Consider the following 14,870-nt stretch of genomic DNA (forward strand, 5'->3'; position numbering starts at 1 on the left):
GTGAGCAGCTAGAAGTTCTGGTACATATTGGTACCAATGACATAGGTAGAAAAAGGGAAGAGGCCCTGAAAACAGAATACGGGGAGTTAAGAAGGAAGCTGAGAAGCAGAACCTCAGGGATTGCTGCCTATGCTTTGCAACCGTGAGGATAGGATAAATGTGTGGCTGAAGTTTTGGATCAGGAAGCAAGGATTCAGATTTCTGAATCATTGTGACCTCTTCTGAGCAGCAGTGACCTGTACAAAAGGGCTAGGTTGCACTTGAATCTGAGGGGACCAACATCCTTATGGGCAGGTTTGCTGAAGCTGTTGGGAGTGGTTTGAAATAATATAGCAAGGGGATGGGAACCAGTATGATAGAGCTAAGGATGAGTCATCAGGGATACAAGTAGATGAATTAATATGTAATATGAATGTAAGGAAGAACAAATCAATAATTGGGTACATCTGCAGAAACAACCAAGAGTTAAGTTGTACCACAGAGGTAAAATACATAACTGCATAGAATTCAAGATTAACTTGTGGTACTGTATTTAAATGCACGTAGCATTTGGAATAAGGTGGAGGAACTCGTTGGTATGACTTTGTGGACATCACTGAGTTGTGGCTGAAAGAAGGTCATAGCTGGGAGTTCAACATCAAAGTATATACTTTGTATTGAAAGGACAGTCAAGGAAGCATTGGCAGTGGTGTGGCTCTATTGTTAAAAGATCAAATTACATCTTTAGAAAGAGGTGACACAGGGTCAGACAATGTTGAATCTTTGTGGGTGGAGTTAAGGAAGTGCAAGGATAAAAAAAAACATTAAGGAAACCATAAATAGGCCTTCAAATGATAGCGAATATGTGAGGTTGAGATTGTAAAGGGAGCTGGAAAGGGCATGTAATAAGGCTAATGTCACAATTGTAATGGAGAACAAAATACAAAGGGATTGTGAAAATCAGGTTTGTGTCAGATCACAAGAGAAGGAATTTGTTGAATGCCTATAAGGTGGCTTTATAGAGTACTTTGTGTCTGAGCCTACTTGGGGAATGGCTATCTCAGATTGGATGTTGTGTAATAACCCAGATCTTATTAGAGAGCTTAATGTAAAGGAACCCTTAGGAGACAGTGGTCATGTTATAATTGAATTCATACAGCAATTTGAGAGAGAAAAGCATGAGTCACATGTATCATATCACAATGGAATAAAGGGAATTACAGAGGCTTGCCCATATGGATTGGAGGGTGATACTGGCAGGGATGATGGAGGAACAGAAGTGGCTGAAGTTTCTGGGAATAGTTCACAAGGTGTAGGATAGATATGTCCCACAGAAGAAGTTGTTCTCAAATGGCAGGACTGCATGAAAGCCAAGGAAAGGGCATATGATGTAATAAAAGTGAGTGGGAAGTTGGTTGATTGGGAAGCTTTTAAAATCCAACAAATGCAACTGAAAAAGCTGTAAGAAGGGAAAAGATGTAATATGAGGGCAAACCAGCCAATAATATAAAGAAGGATACTAAAATTTCAATTATATAAAGAATAAAAGGGAAGTGAGATTGATATTGGACCACTGGAAAATTATGTTGATGCAGTAGTAATGGGGAACAAAGAAATGAATTTAATAAGTACTCTGCTTCAGTCTTTATGGTGGAAGAGACTAGCTGTATGCCATTGAGTGCCATTGCTATTAATAGATTCTTGGTTGGTTGGGGATCAAGGGATATGATGAGTGGATAGGTGTAAGGGATTGAATAGGATCTGGGATCAGCCATGATGAAATGGTGGCACAGACTCAATGGGCTGAATGGCCTAATTCTGCTTATTGAGTCCATTTTATGGTCTTTTGCACCCTGGTTGAATGACCAAGCTGGAGATTTCTTTCATTGATTCTGATATGATAATGACTCTATCGATTTATTGAGTATGCCCTCAAGAAAATGAATCTCAGGGTTATATATGGTGATATACATGTACTTTGATAAATGAACTTTGAATATCGACATCCCTCACTTTTGAAGAATTCCCTGTGAATTTAGTATTTCTTAATGACCCTCAGATTTTGTAGCACTTTCCTGGATACAAGATTATTTGAATTGAGAAGACAGAAAGGTGCACATACTGTAAGAATGTAGCATAAGAAATATGGGAAGGAATTTGCCACTTAAACACTATCAGAAAATCAACTGAATTTTGTTCTCCACAGTATTCTGGGATAGAAAATTCCAAAGATTCCCCATCCCCTGGGCAGAAAGATGTCTCCTTACTTCACTACTAAATGGCTTACCCTTTATTTTAAGATTCCGCGTTCTCCAAAGTTCTTGCGGTAAACATTCCTCCCATTTCTACACTGCTAACATCTCTAAATATTTTTATATGTCAATGAAGTCAACTTTTATTCTTCTAAACACTAAACAACAGAGACTTAGCTTATTCAATCTCTAGAAAGATAGACCTGCCATTCCAGAAATTAATGTAATGAATCTCCATTGGGTTATCTCCATAGCAAATATATCCTTCTTTTGTTAAGAAGACTAAAACTGTACACAAATATATATTGTCCCCAGTGGCAGTGCTATATCTTTGTTCTTGCACAAAATCTTCTTTACAATTGATGAAAAGCAAGAAAACACTTGCCTTCGTAAATGGCTGTTGCACTTATTTATTAACTTTCACCTACTAATGCACAAGGACACCCAGGTCTATTTGAACACCATTTCACACTATATAGATATACTCAGCATTTTTATTATTCTACTGAGCATTTCTCTATATCATATTCTCTCTGCCATGTGATTCCCTCCTCACTTAGCTGAACTATATTGTTTTGGAGCTTCTTTGCGTTCTCATCTTCGCTGAGATTCTTTCTATTACTAGCAAACTTAGAAGCATTAAACTTGGACTCCCTCTCCAGTCAGAGCCTGCTAATGAGTGGATGTTTGGTTTATTTTTACTCTTATCATTTGCTTACCAACTATTACCCATGCTAGTGTACTACCGGCATGTTACATGTGATGGAATCTATGAGTAACTTAATTACCTGGGTTTGCTGACCACAGAGTTCTAAACTCAAATGAAGATGTTAAACCCTATTCAAGACAGATAGTTACGGGTACCCTCACTAAAGGACGATTATGTTGTTACCACCCAATCTCCAAAGACTAGTTTACTTCCCTGTTTATACTCAACGGCGAGTTTTGTGCCAATACCCACAATTTGAACAGTCCCCTCTCCCTACCAAGAGGATACATCCAACTAACAAGGTAGACTAAACTTAGTTCATTTATATTCAGTGATACATGCTTGAATTCTAACAACATTCTTAAAGCACATTATAACACACAGAGGAGTTTGATCTTATAAAAGACTTCCAAATTACAAACAATTTCTAAAACACAAAGGATTTTCAAAACACAGCTGCAATTCCTATAAACTAAAAAGACATACCCACGAGCAAAGAGGAACCTGTCATCCATTGCAGAAATCGAAGTCAGCAGAATCCTGACAAAGAGTCTTAGCCTGAGATGTCGACTGTACTTCTTCCTATAGATGCTGCATTCCACCAGCATTTTGTGTGTGTTGCTGGAATCTATTCTAATTTACTCCATGTTTTTATCATTCTTCTTGCTGCTTCTGGACCATTTCTAAAAATTCTGAACTACCTTCTTCATTTATACTTCCTTTTTGCTACTTGGGTGAATTCACACAAATGTGATTTAACATAAACATAAAATGTCTATAAGCTTCTGGAGACAGAGTTCCCAAGTACCCACAATTAATGCTGTGAAGCCGACTTTATGAGTACAGTTCTCTGCAAAAGTCATGGCAACATATATATAGCTTGGGTGCCTTTTGCACAGTACTGCAGTAATTTTATTATTGCACTGTACTGCAGCCACAAAAAAAAACAAATTTCATGATATATGTGAGTGATAATAAACTTCATTCTGATGTGTGTTTCTATTGTGGACTGAGATTGGTAAGGCAGTGGGAGAGGGGAAACATGTTTGGAAAATCAGGAAGGGAGCAGGAAGCACCCAGAGAGATATTCTGGAATGACCAATAAACCAACTGTTTCGAATCAAATTACCTTGCCTAGTATCTCAGGGCTGGGTGTGTGGGTGTGCCTGCATCTAAGCTATCCCACCCTGACCCTGGCACTCCTCTGCTACCTGTTCCTCACCCCATCCTCACCATTCTCACCATCCTTTGCAATTTGCCAGATTTGCAAACTCACTCTCCGCTCCACATTGACAAATAAAGTACTGTGCAAATGTTTTCGGCACCTGAGATATGTATGTATATATACATAAGACTCTTGCACAGTACTGTATGTATACCTTCCAACTTATTATACAGCAATTATTGATTTGCTAATGATATTATCCATTCAGTCTGCAAGTCTCCTTGAACTAAGTAACTTAGTCAGTGTTGTCTGTTTGAAACAAGCCAAGGTGAATAACCCATTGTCTTATATTGCACTTCAGCAGTTAGCCCAGCAAGTCTGCATTTTGTAGACAGCATTTGCAAAGCTGTCTTTTCAACTTCAAACTGATTACTGCCTGTCATTTAGATTTTGAGAAGTGAAGACTCACTTCCATTTATAACAAGCAGCTAAACAAAGAATATTAGTTGGTTTAACACATTCAAAAACATTGTTTGATAACTAGAGGTTTTGGCTGTTGTGTTTAGAAAGTAGAGATTAGCAAAAAGCAAGACCCCCCCTTGCTCTGGGCGATGAATATCTATCACACCTATGGCTATTTTGCTATCAGTACCTCAGAATACTGGAGATTGTGGTGGTGTCTGACGATGACAGGGAACCTGTGCAGGAAAGCTTTAAAGAGGAAAAGTCGTTCCATTCTTCAAACTCAGAAGTGCAAGTCCAATGGTATGAACAGGCGTCATAAACTGGAATCTTCCTGGGTTGCAGTGGACGACCATGACGCCTTCTATGCCTTATCATGCCCTTTGCTCTTCACGAAGCATTGCAGAACTTCCTTCCTGTCTGTTTGATCTCACTGTACATCGCATCCGCTAAGTCTGCTGGAGCTGATGTCACATGCTAGGACAGGAATATCTCTATCTTATTGAATTATGAGGATGGCAGCTACCCTCAACTGGTTTAACCCACTTTTCGAAGCGGTGTACCGGGACGTGGCTACTGTTGCGTAAAAACACCTTCTTGGAGCCACAAGTGAGGGATGAGTGTCCAGTGGGGACTAAAGGTGAGTGAGTTGCCCAGGACTGGACATGACAAAGCCTGTTCACTAGAAGTACTACCCATCCCTGGTCGCACCATACAACTTGCTTAGGGTCAATAGTAAAGTAAGTTCCAAAAATTGTCAGCTTCAAAATTGGTGGTATGAATTGGGAGTATGAGAGAGCTCTTACAGCAATAGAGTGGGTGAAACCGGCATTAACCTCTAAGCCTGATCCAGAAACCATCAGAAAATGTACTGCTTCTGGAAATATAAAAGAAAGAAAGATAAAATCTAATAAAATCTAACAAATGAGCCTTGTCATTCTAACTGCAAGAAAGTTCTAGAAGAGCAGGAAACTGATATGTCTGCCGAATGTACTCATTGGCCTAAATTTCTGACAGAGATATTTTAACTTCTGAGCTTCTTTACAGAGCCAATCAATATTCTGCGTGGAACAATTTGGACGAGCTAAGTGAGTTTATTTCTGAAGGAGGATATAAGTGTCCAGAGTAGATAAACTATGATTGTTCTTTATAACAATAGAGATAGTGGCTTGCTGTTACCCACCTCCTATGTGCGCGCACACGCACACGCACACGCGCACGCACACGCACACGCGCACGCGCGCACGCACACACACACACACACCTTGTTTTGAATGTGCCTTTTTGAATGCGCCAGCCCACATCCATACCCACTCCTATGCACACACCCATACACACACACACTCACTCACACACTGTCTCACACGCACACTCTCACACACACAAACACTCTCTCTCTCTCTCTTTCACACATACACACACGCACACAAATGAAAACTAACATTTAATTTTAAAGAGTTTCCTCTGTTTTGAAGTAAATTATAAATCTACTACAGCTCATCAGGAAAACTGTGGCAATCTAGTAAATTTTGGACCATAGCACGTAGAACCTTCAGCACAGTACAGGCCTTCCAGCACATGATATTGCCCTGACGTTTTAACCTAGTCCAAGTTCAAACTAACCCTTCACTCCCACATGAAACAACAGTTTTTATTCTTCCTTGTGCCTGAGAATTCCTTAAATTAATCTAATGCACCTGCCTCTACCACCAGCCCCGACAGTGTGTTTTCTGCACTTAGCATTCTCTATAAAAAACGACACTTCTAACATCCCCTCCTATCACTTCCCTTTTATTAGCCACTGCCAGCCTGGGAAAAAAGTGCTGGATATCTACTCTATCGATGCCTCTTATCATCTTATACATCTCTATCAGTTTATTTTTCACCTCCTTCACTCCAAAGAGAAAAGCCCTCATCTTCTCAACCTTTCCTCATGAGACATGTTCTCTAATCCAGGCAACATCCATGTAAATCTTCTCTGCACCCTCTCTGAAATGTCTACATCCTTCCTATAATGAAGAGACCAGAACTACCTCTTGCTATAAATCAGGGAGCATGTTGAATGTAGATTCAATTGTAGCTTTCTATAGTGAATTGGATGGGATGATCTCATGTTGCACTGTAGAGATGCGTGATGCCATTTCCAATTAGACCTTAGATTAAATGCTAGTCAGGATTCTCTTCCAGCATTAGAACATATACTATTGAGGCAACTCTGCTGAAGACGGGCAGCTCAATGGTCTGAATAGGTTGCAAAAAAGGCTCAGATTTCAGAAGGTCAATCATTTTCATAACCCACCCATCAGTTTACCAGGAAACTTTAGAAGTGGCTTGCAGTATGTAACATCTTATGGAATAACTGTGACTCTCCGGGCACAGAGCGCTCAAAAAGTGATGCACCAGACTTTTAACGCTGTAAATTAGCGTTGTTTGCTATGTCTCTCCACTCGCTGTGAAACGGGGACTCCTTTTTTTCCCTTATTAGGGAGAGAGAGAGCCTGTGGTATGTCAAATTATCAGGTGAACAAGTAGATATTGGGGTACTGCAAGTCTGTGTCTTTATTGATGCTTTGCTGCACGTTTGAGTGCTCAGTGGATGGTGCTGATGAGTTTTTGCTGGTGGGGGTGGGGGTCATTGCTTTGTTGCTGCTTGTGTGTGGAGGAGCTGGGGGGGATTTGGGTTTTTAGCTGTCATTCATTCTTTTTGGTACTTCTCTGGTTTGTGGATGTTTGCGAAGAAAGGAATTTCAGGATGTATGTATATTGCATATATTTCTCTGACATTAAATGTACCTACTGAAGGCACTAGCTGGGAATTACAGTTGGTGGCCAAAAATATGTGAAGACACTGAGCACATTGTTTATGCATGTGATCCCTGCCAGCGGTCTCGACCTTTAAATGCTCCCTTACCATTGGCCAACCAGACTCTGGAGATGATTACACATAGACTGTGCAGGTCCATTGGATGGTCACATGCTATTAGTAGTTGTCAATGTGCATTCTAAATGGATTGAGGCCAAACTGGTGAAGACTTTGACTACCCAGTTGATGATAAGCATTTTACGCGCACTATTTTGTACGCATGGAATGTCTGATACTGTGGTCTGTGATAATGGTCCTGTGTTACAAGTAAGAAGTTTAAATTATTCTTACATGACAATGGAGTTTGGTTGCTACATACATCCCCTTATCACCCATCATCAAATGGTATTGCTGAAATCTGTTCACACTGTCAGGCAGTGGATATAAATGTTGAATGGAGACATACACACCAGGATCGACCGGTTTTTGTTTGGATACTAAATCAGTCCACAAACTACCACAGCTTTCTCACTGTCTGAGCTATTGATGGGCTGCAGGCTGCGTTCCTGATTGGATTTATTGCGTCCAGAGCTGAGAAAATGTGTAAGAGCAGGATACATGGTCAGTACAATATCGTGGGCTGAAGGGCCTGTAATGTGCTATAAATTTCTATGTCCTATGTTCTAAAATGCACAGATCTGTAAATGCTCATAGAAAGAAACTAAAGTATCCTATGACAATGTTGCGCATCCATCCATCCAAATTACCAGCATTCACAAACATAAGAGATTCTGCAGATGTTGAAACTCTTGAGCAAGATACACAAAATGCAGTAGGAACTCAACAAATCACACTGCATTTATGGAGTGATATAAATGGTCGACATTTCTAGCTGAGAACCTTCTTATTTTGGCTTCTGATGGGTGAATCAATCACAGTTTTACTATGCAATGCAACCCCAATAACAGTAACACATCACTGAAATTAACCAAGAACCAATGTCTCCAAACTGCCAGCAACAATGGGTATTTTAGTTTTTTTACAAGCTGGAAAACCTGCCCAATTACTTTGGCCTAATCTGGCAGCAAGAAGAAAACTGTAAATGTCATCCAATGCATTGCAAAATATAATATATAGGGTTACAAAGAGATGCTATAATAAAATAATAAATGCTAGATAGATTTGTCAGAAAATACAGTGGAGCATTAATCAGACTGCCTTTTCTGAACTGCTCAAAATTCAGAGTACTTCACTGGCCAGGGTGACTTGTTGGGTGGAGGTCAGCTATTTGTAATGTTATAAGTAATTATATTTCAATTACATCAGCAAAACTTTCCAAAGTGTATTAAATGTTGCATGAAATAGTATCCATGCTAATGTAAAAGTAAAGTAATTACTGGAGAGAGAGCATGTTGAGGAATTAATTTTAAGTGTATTTTGAGGAAATGGCAGGCTGTTTCCTCCCTGTCTGCTTAACTGCAACTTGCTTATATAAATGATTTTCTTTCTCTTGCGATGTTGTAACCTTCCTGCGCAATTGTCTTTGTCGGCATGACACACGTTATTCCATGTTGAAAAAGGAATGCAACAATTCAATGCCAAGCCCCAGGCACTAGCGCAAACACTTGAGAGTAGCAAATGTTGATATACTGATACCCTTTGATTTTCCTTTCTTATTCTTTAGAAGTGCCTCTGTCTCCACAGTGCCATGTCACATGCACCTCTAAAAGGTGGTAGATGGTCTCTTCCCAGTCTTGCTCCACAGTGTGATTATCTGCTTGAAGATATACAACTATTGCCTCAGGTGCTTTTTTCTCTCAACAAAGAAATTGGTTTTATGTCAATAAATTCACCCCTGGCTAGCACAGTTTAACATTCCACAGAGTAACAGCTGTGTTTTCAGCCCTACTAGTGGCATCCATGGATCTAAATTTCAAAAACAGAGTGTAATGAAGAACCTTAACACATGATCATTCATTGGATTTTAAGGGCAATGAATGAAATATATAAGCTACGGACAAACTATTCAATAAGTCTAGAGTAGGAATACCTCTGTATAAAACATTTAATGATTAGCTAATGCATTTAAGATTTTTTGTGTTCATTATGTTACAATAGATCTTAACCCAATATGCATTTGTCCATATAGTAAACAGATTTATTGGCTATTATTCTGATGCTTATTTATGGAATTTTAGGGTTAAATATTTGATTCACTGGTTCTGAGCGTAGGAGGGCAGGTGCATAATTAATGCCAGGAAACAATTGATTTGGGTGACCTTGTGCACATCATTTCCTTCTATGGTCCGAAATTAATTTGCCTTCTGATTATAATGATCTTAAAAGTTTGAGTCTCCATGAGTCTCAGCAATGCATCAGAATAGTCCCAAGATTCTTATGGGCACAACAAATGCAATGGTATTGGTACTGTGTTTGCTTTTTTAAAATCTTGATTGACACATGTGAATTGAAACCATGGAAGTTTCAGGTTGCAAGGCTCATTGGAGGGATTCTTGTTTATGAAGGTCACAGAGCATTTACTGCAAGACATTTTTCTGACAGATTTTCTAATTCTTCATTCTGGATTCTGAATATTTGTAATCTAAATGAAAGCCATTCAGCTAATTGGGACTTTGAAGATCCCTTGTTGTACCAGCCACAAGTTAACACCATATACACATCTTCAGCATCCCCATGCATGCTACCACAAGCAGTCTTTTAGTAAAACATTTCTGATACTACAATAATATCCATAAAGACATAAATTAATTATCTTATTTTCACCTTTATGTGGCACACTAAGCAAGTACTGAATTAAGCACTATACTCAATCAGGGACCCCAAATATAGTGACATTGTGGAAATTTCACTTTAAAAATAATTAGGACAATCTTGATTCAGATTATTCTGTTAAAAGTGACCTGCACAGTTCCCAGCGTGGTTTCCTGCAGATATTGCAGTCATTGACACTAGGAATCGTGGAAAGTGGGTCATAGACTTAAAGGACTCTGTTCACGTAGCCATAGTGCAGCAGTGTTAAAGACTGCAGTGGAAGTGAAGAAAAACATAGCGGAGGTATGACGTGTGTCCTCAGATATCAAACTAGTCCCTAATCAAGCCCAATCATCCTCACAGATTGATTCCCATCCACAAATGGTCCAGGCCCTTGCTCAATATTCAGGCAATGATCACAGCATATCCATTCCACTGTGAAACTTAGCAATAATGTGAGCACCATGTGCAGTGTTGAAAACTCTGGGAGGCACTAGCAGGGTGCAATACATCAATGACCCAATCAGGACCCTTTTTTTCAGGTCTCATAGATCACTTGATGCAGGACTTGCACCTTATTGTGCAAAGAGTTTATGAATAAAGTCAGTAGATTGCACATAATAGCTTCAACTTCTTCCAGTAAGGTGGAGATAAGTGTTATGCCTGTTGATGACATCATCTTGTTTGCAACTAGATACAGAGACACATAAATGTCCATCAAAATGAATCAGCAATTCATGGTCCACTTTCCTAATGGATGGTATATCTACCAGATAAGATGACAGTTATGAAAAAATGCATTTCAATGTTTATAATGGTAATAAGATGGAAGTTTACAAAAGAGACAAGATGCCAACAGGTGCTGGTGTTCCTACTCGACAGTGATCTGAGACAGCTAATTGTGGAATTGAAGGGCAGGTCTTCGAGCTCTGAATGACGAAAATCTGTAGCAAACTTCTAATATGGTGTGGTATGATCAGTGATTACCCTTAACTGTTAGATATGCCATATATCTTATTACCAGGTAGTATTTTCATATAAAATATTCCATTGATGGAGAATGTCACTGATGTATTGGATCAGCATTCAAAACCATTTCCTTAATCTTCTTTTTCATTGCATACTCATGGAAAGTATACTTGAGAGATTCATATTGTGCATTTCCCAGTTGTTGCATACGTTCACTTGAAAGAAGTGATTATAGTCATTTTTTCTTGTGAATGATGTCATGCTTTAGCCTTGCTGAGATGTGATATCATAAGAGAATTGCAAACCTTTAATTGTAGAAGCAGCCAGTTCAGTTACTTAGAATAGATGCAGCAGATACGGTATCATTATTTTCTCTCTACAAGGCTCAAGCTGCTTTGGTATAACAGGTAACTTGCTAAAATTAGCTGGTGATTCAAAATCCCTTTTACCTAGCTCCTTCCTACAGTTACATGAATCAGTTCATATGCCCTGCAGTCTTGAGGCCATTTTCCCTTGGATTATAGAATCAACAATTATGTAAATTAACTTAATGTTCATTAAATTTCAATTTAATGATCCATGACATAGTTTGATCAGATTTTTAAGTAATATTAGTAATATGAGTCACTTTACTCAACATGCTTCTCACAAAATAATTGATGGGTCAATAAATAAGCTAAAAGTAGATTATTTTATTAAGCTCTTTATTTTTATGTGAAGTAAGCATTTTTTTAATATTTGAAGTGTATGTCCTGCCTTAAAAATAATATTCTAAATAATTTCCTAATCTCATCTTCAATTAGCAGTGACTAGCTGTGATTCATGGTGCACAATGGGAGCATTAAAATAAACCTAAGCATTGTTGATTCCTCCCATTTTTCCCTTGGTTCTTTTTAAATAAACACTATCTACCTATCTATCTATATATACACACACACATGATGTGGTATATATAAACATAAAATATTAGAAGTATATATATACTGTTAATATTTTAATACATTCAATTTATTTAACTGCTCAACATTTAATACTACCATAAAATTAAATAGTTGGCTAACTTAGAATTTTTGATTAATTTACTCCAAAATATCTTAGAAAACACAAATTGTTGACTAGAGAATAGTACTCATCCTGGCTTATCTCAGTAACAGAAAATGATTATTAATGACCCAATTCAGCTTATTCATGATTTCGCCTCCATCACAAATTCTCCTCAGTTCAGTCAAGAAATAAGACTATAAGACATCAGAGCAGAATCAGACTATTCATCCCATCAAATCTGCAGTGCCATGTCTGATCCATTTTTCTTCTCAATCTCACTCTGCTGCTTTTTCCCCATAATCTGAGAAAATTTGATACTGAAAATGTCATGGGATTAAATAATATTCCAGCCCTAATACTGCAGCCTTGCACTCCATAACTAGCTCTGTTCTTCACAAAATTTTCCAATACAATTACAATGCTTGTCATTCATCTAACAATATGCAAATATACCAAGGATTGTCCTGTCCATGAAAAGAAAGACAAATCATATTTAGCTAATTACTGCCCAGTCAATCTACTATCAATCATTAGTAAAAACTAATGGAGTATGTCATTGATAGTACTATCATGGGGCTTCTATTCACCAATAACCTGCTTACTGATGAAGAATGCGAGTTCATCAGAATCACTCAGCTCCAGACCTCATCACAATCTTCTTCCAAATATTGATCAAAGAACTGGATTCCAGACATGAGGTGAGAATAATTTCACATCAAGGCAGCAATTAATCAAATGTGGCATCAAGAAGCATAGATTAAATTGAATAGGTATCAAGGCCTGGACCCATACCTTACACAAAGGAATATCATCCCAGCCCTGGGACATTACTGTAATCCAGGCTCAACCATCTTCAATTGCTCCTTCCAAGCCTTTCCTTTCATTATAGAATCAGATGTGGAAAGTTTGCTGATGATTTCACAATATTAATTCCAATTACAATACATAAGCAAACAAACAGTAGGACATAATAAGATTCAGGCATGCATTCTTCTGCATTCACTTCCAGATGTGATGAAGGGTCTCAGCCCAAAACATGTCCATTGATGCTGCCTGACCTGCTGAGTTCCTCCAGCATCTTTTGTGTATCACTCTGAACTTCCAGCAACTGCAGAATCCCTTACGATGGAAGTGCTGGGCAGTGACAATTTCCATCAAGAGAGTGGAATCACTGACAGCCTCATCACTGCCCCTTGACACTCAATGGCATTAGTACATCCACAGCCAGTAATGTCCTGGAAGTTAACATTTAACCTAAGGTATTGTCATTTCCAGAGCAGATCAAAAGCTAAGTAACTATGATAAGAGATCCACCCCTTTTGACTCCCATAACTGTCCACCATTTGCAAGGCACAGATAGCAATTCAATAGATTACTCTCTTGTCTGAATGAGTGCAGTTCCAATATCACTCAAGGAGTTTGATAGAGCCAGCACAGCAGCAATCACCCACCTAATTCCTTTTACTATTGATATACTATGGCTGCAATGTTTACCACATACAAAATTCTTCAAGATTACTGACCCGAGCTACTTGACAACATCTTCCACACTTTTAATTTCTAACACCATGAAGGTCAAGACTAGCACTCTCAAAGGGACTACAGTTTACTCTGCTTGTCACACACCACATTGACATGGAAAATTACTGCCACAGCTTTGTCGTTACTAGATTTCAGTCCAGGTATTCCCTATCCAGGAACACTGTGAGAATACCTTCACCATAAGACAGCAGCAATTCTATAAATTGACTCACCACTCAAGGGCAATTTAGAATGAACTATAAAGGCAGGCCCTTTCCAACAGTGCCTCTGCTTTGCTTTCATTGAGGTTTATTGTCAGATATAATCATACTGTGATATAACTATTGTTATTTTATACATTGGTATAAAAGGGTTACAATAATTTACTCTATGCCTCATGAGAAATTCAGTCAGCTGGTTAAATGATTTTACAGCAGCAGACAAGACATTTCCAGTAAGTAGAGAGATATCACTTTAGGTATAAATTTCAGGGAGCAGTTTTCCAGGGACAAGTTTTTTTCCAGTCACAGCAAGTAACCAATAAAGTGGTTGTCCTTTGATGAATATCCAGAGATGTCCTGATGTCTGAGTCCAATTTTGAAAGGAGATGAATTTTCCCCAGTGATGGCCCAAGTAGTGAGATTCTAAATTAACAATTAATTTTATGACACTTTCCAGCATCTTTGAGCCAGCTATTCAATACATTTAAACCATAGATATTGATTTTGTGCAGTACGTGCAAGAACTGCTATGCGTGAAATGACATATAATGAAGAGAAATAATCAGCGGCTTTACAACAATGAGGAACAGGATGGAGACAGAACTGAAACATGAAAAGAAAGGTTGAATGGGGAGAAGCTGGAAATTGTGCTTCAAGAAGGAAAAAGACTAACAGCAAATGTTTGTACTGGAATGAAGATAAAGAAAAAGGGAAGGGAGAAATACAGCAAGAACAAGAAATGGGAAAGGGAAATATGACAGCAGGAAAGCCGAGGATAGATGAGGTACAGAATGTACTGCAAAAAGATGGATGTTTGCAAGAAATAAACTGTCTCTGTACATGATGCACCATCAAGAACTCTTGGAGATGTGAGGTGAGATATAGACTTTTATTGGCTGGAAGAAAGAACAAGCAGCAAGTGACCACCACACTACATCCTGGAGACTGAGGAAGGGGCTGTGTCTCCAATCGC

This window comes from Hypanus sabinus, chromosome 15, assembly GCF_030144855.1.
Source record: "Hypanus sabinus isolate sHypSab1 chromosome 15, sHypSab1.hap1, whole genome shotgun sequence".
NCBI lineage: Eukaryota > Metazoa > Chordata > Chondrichthyes > Myliobatiformes > Dasyatidae > Hypanus > Hypanus sabinus.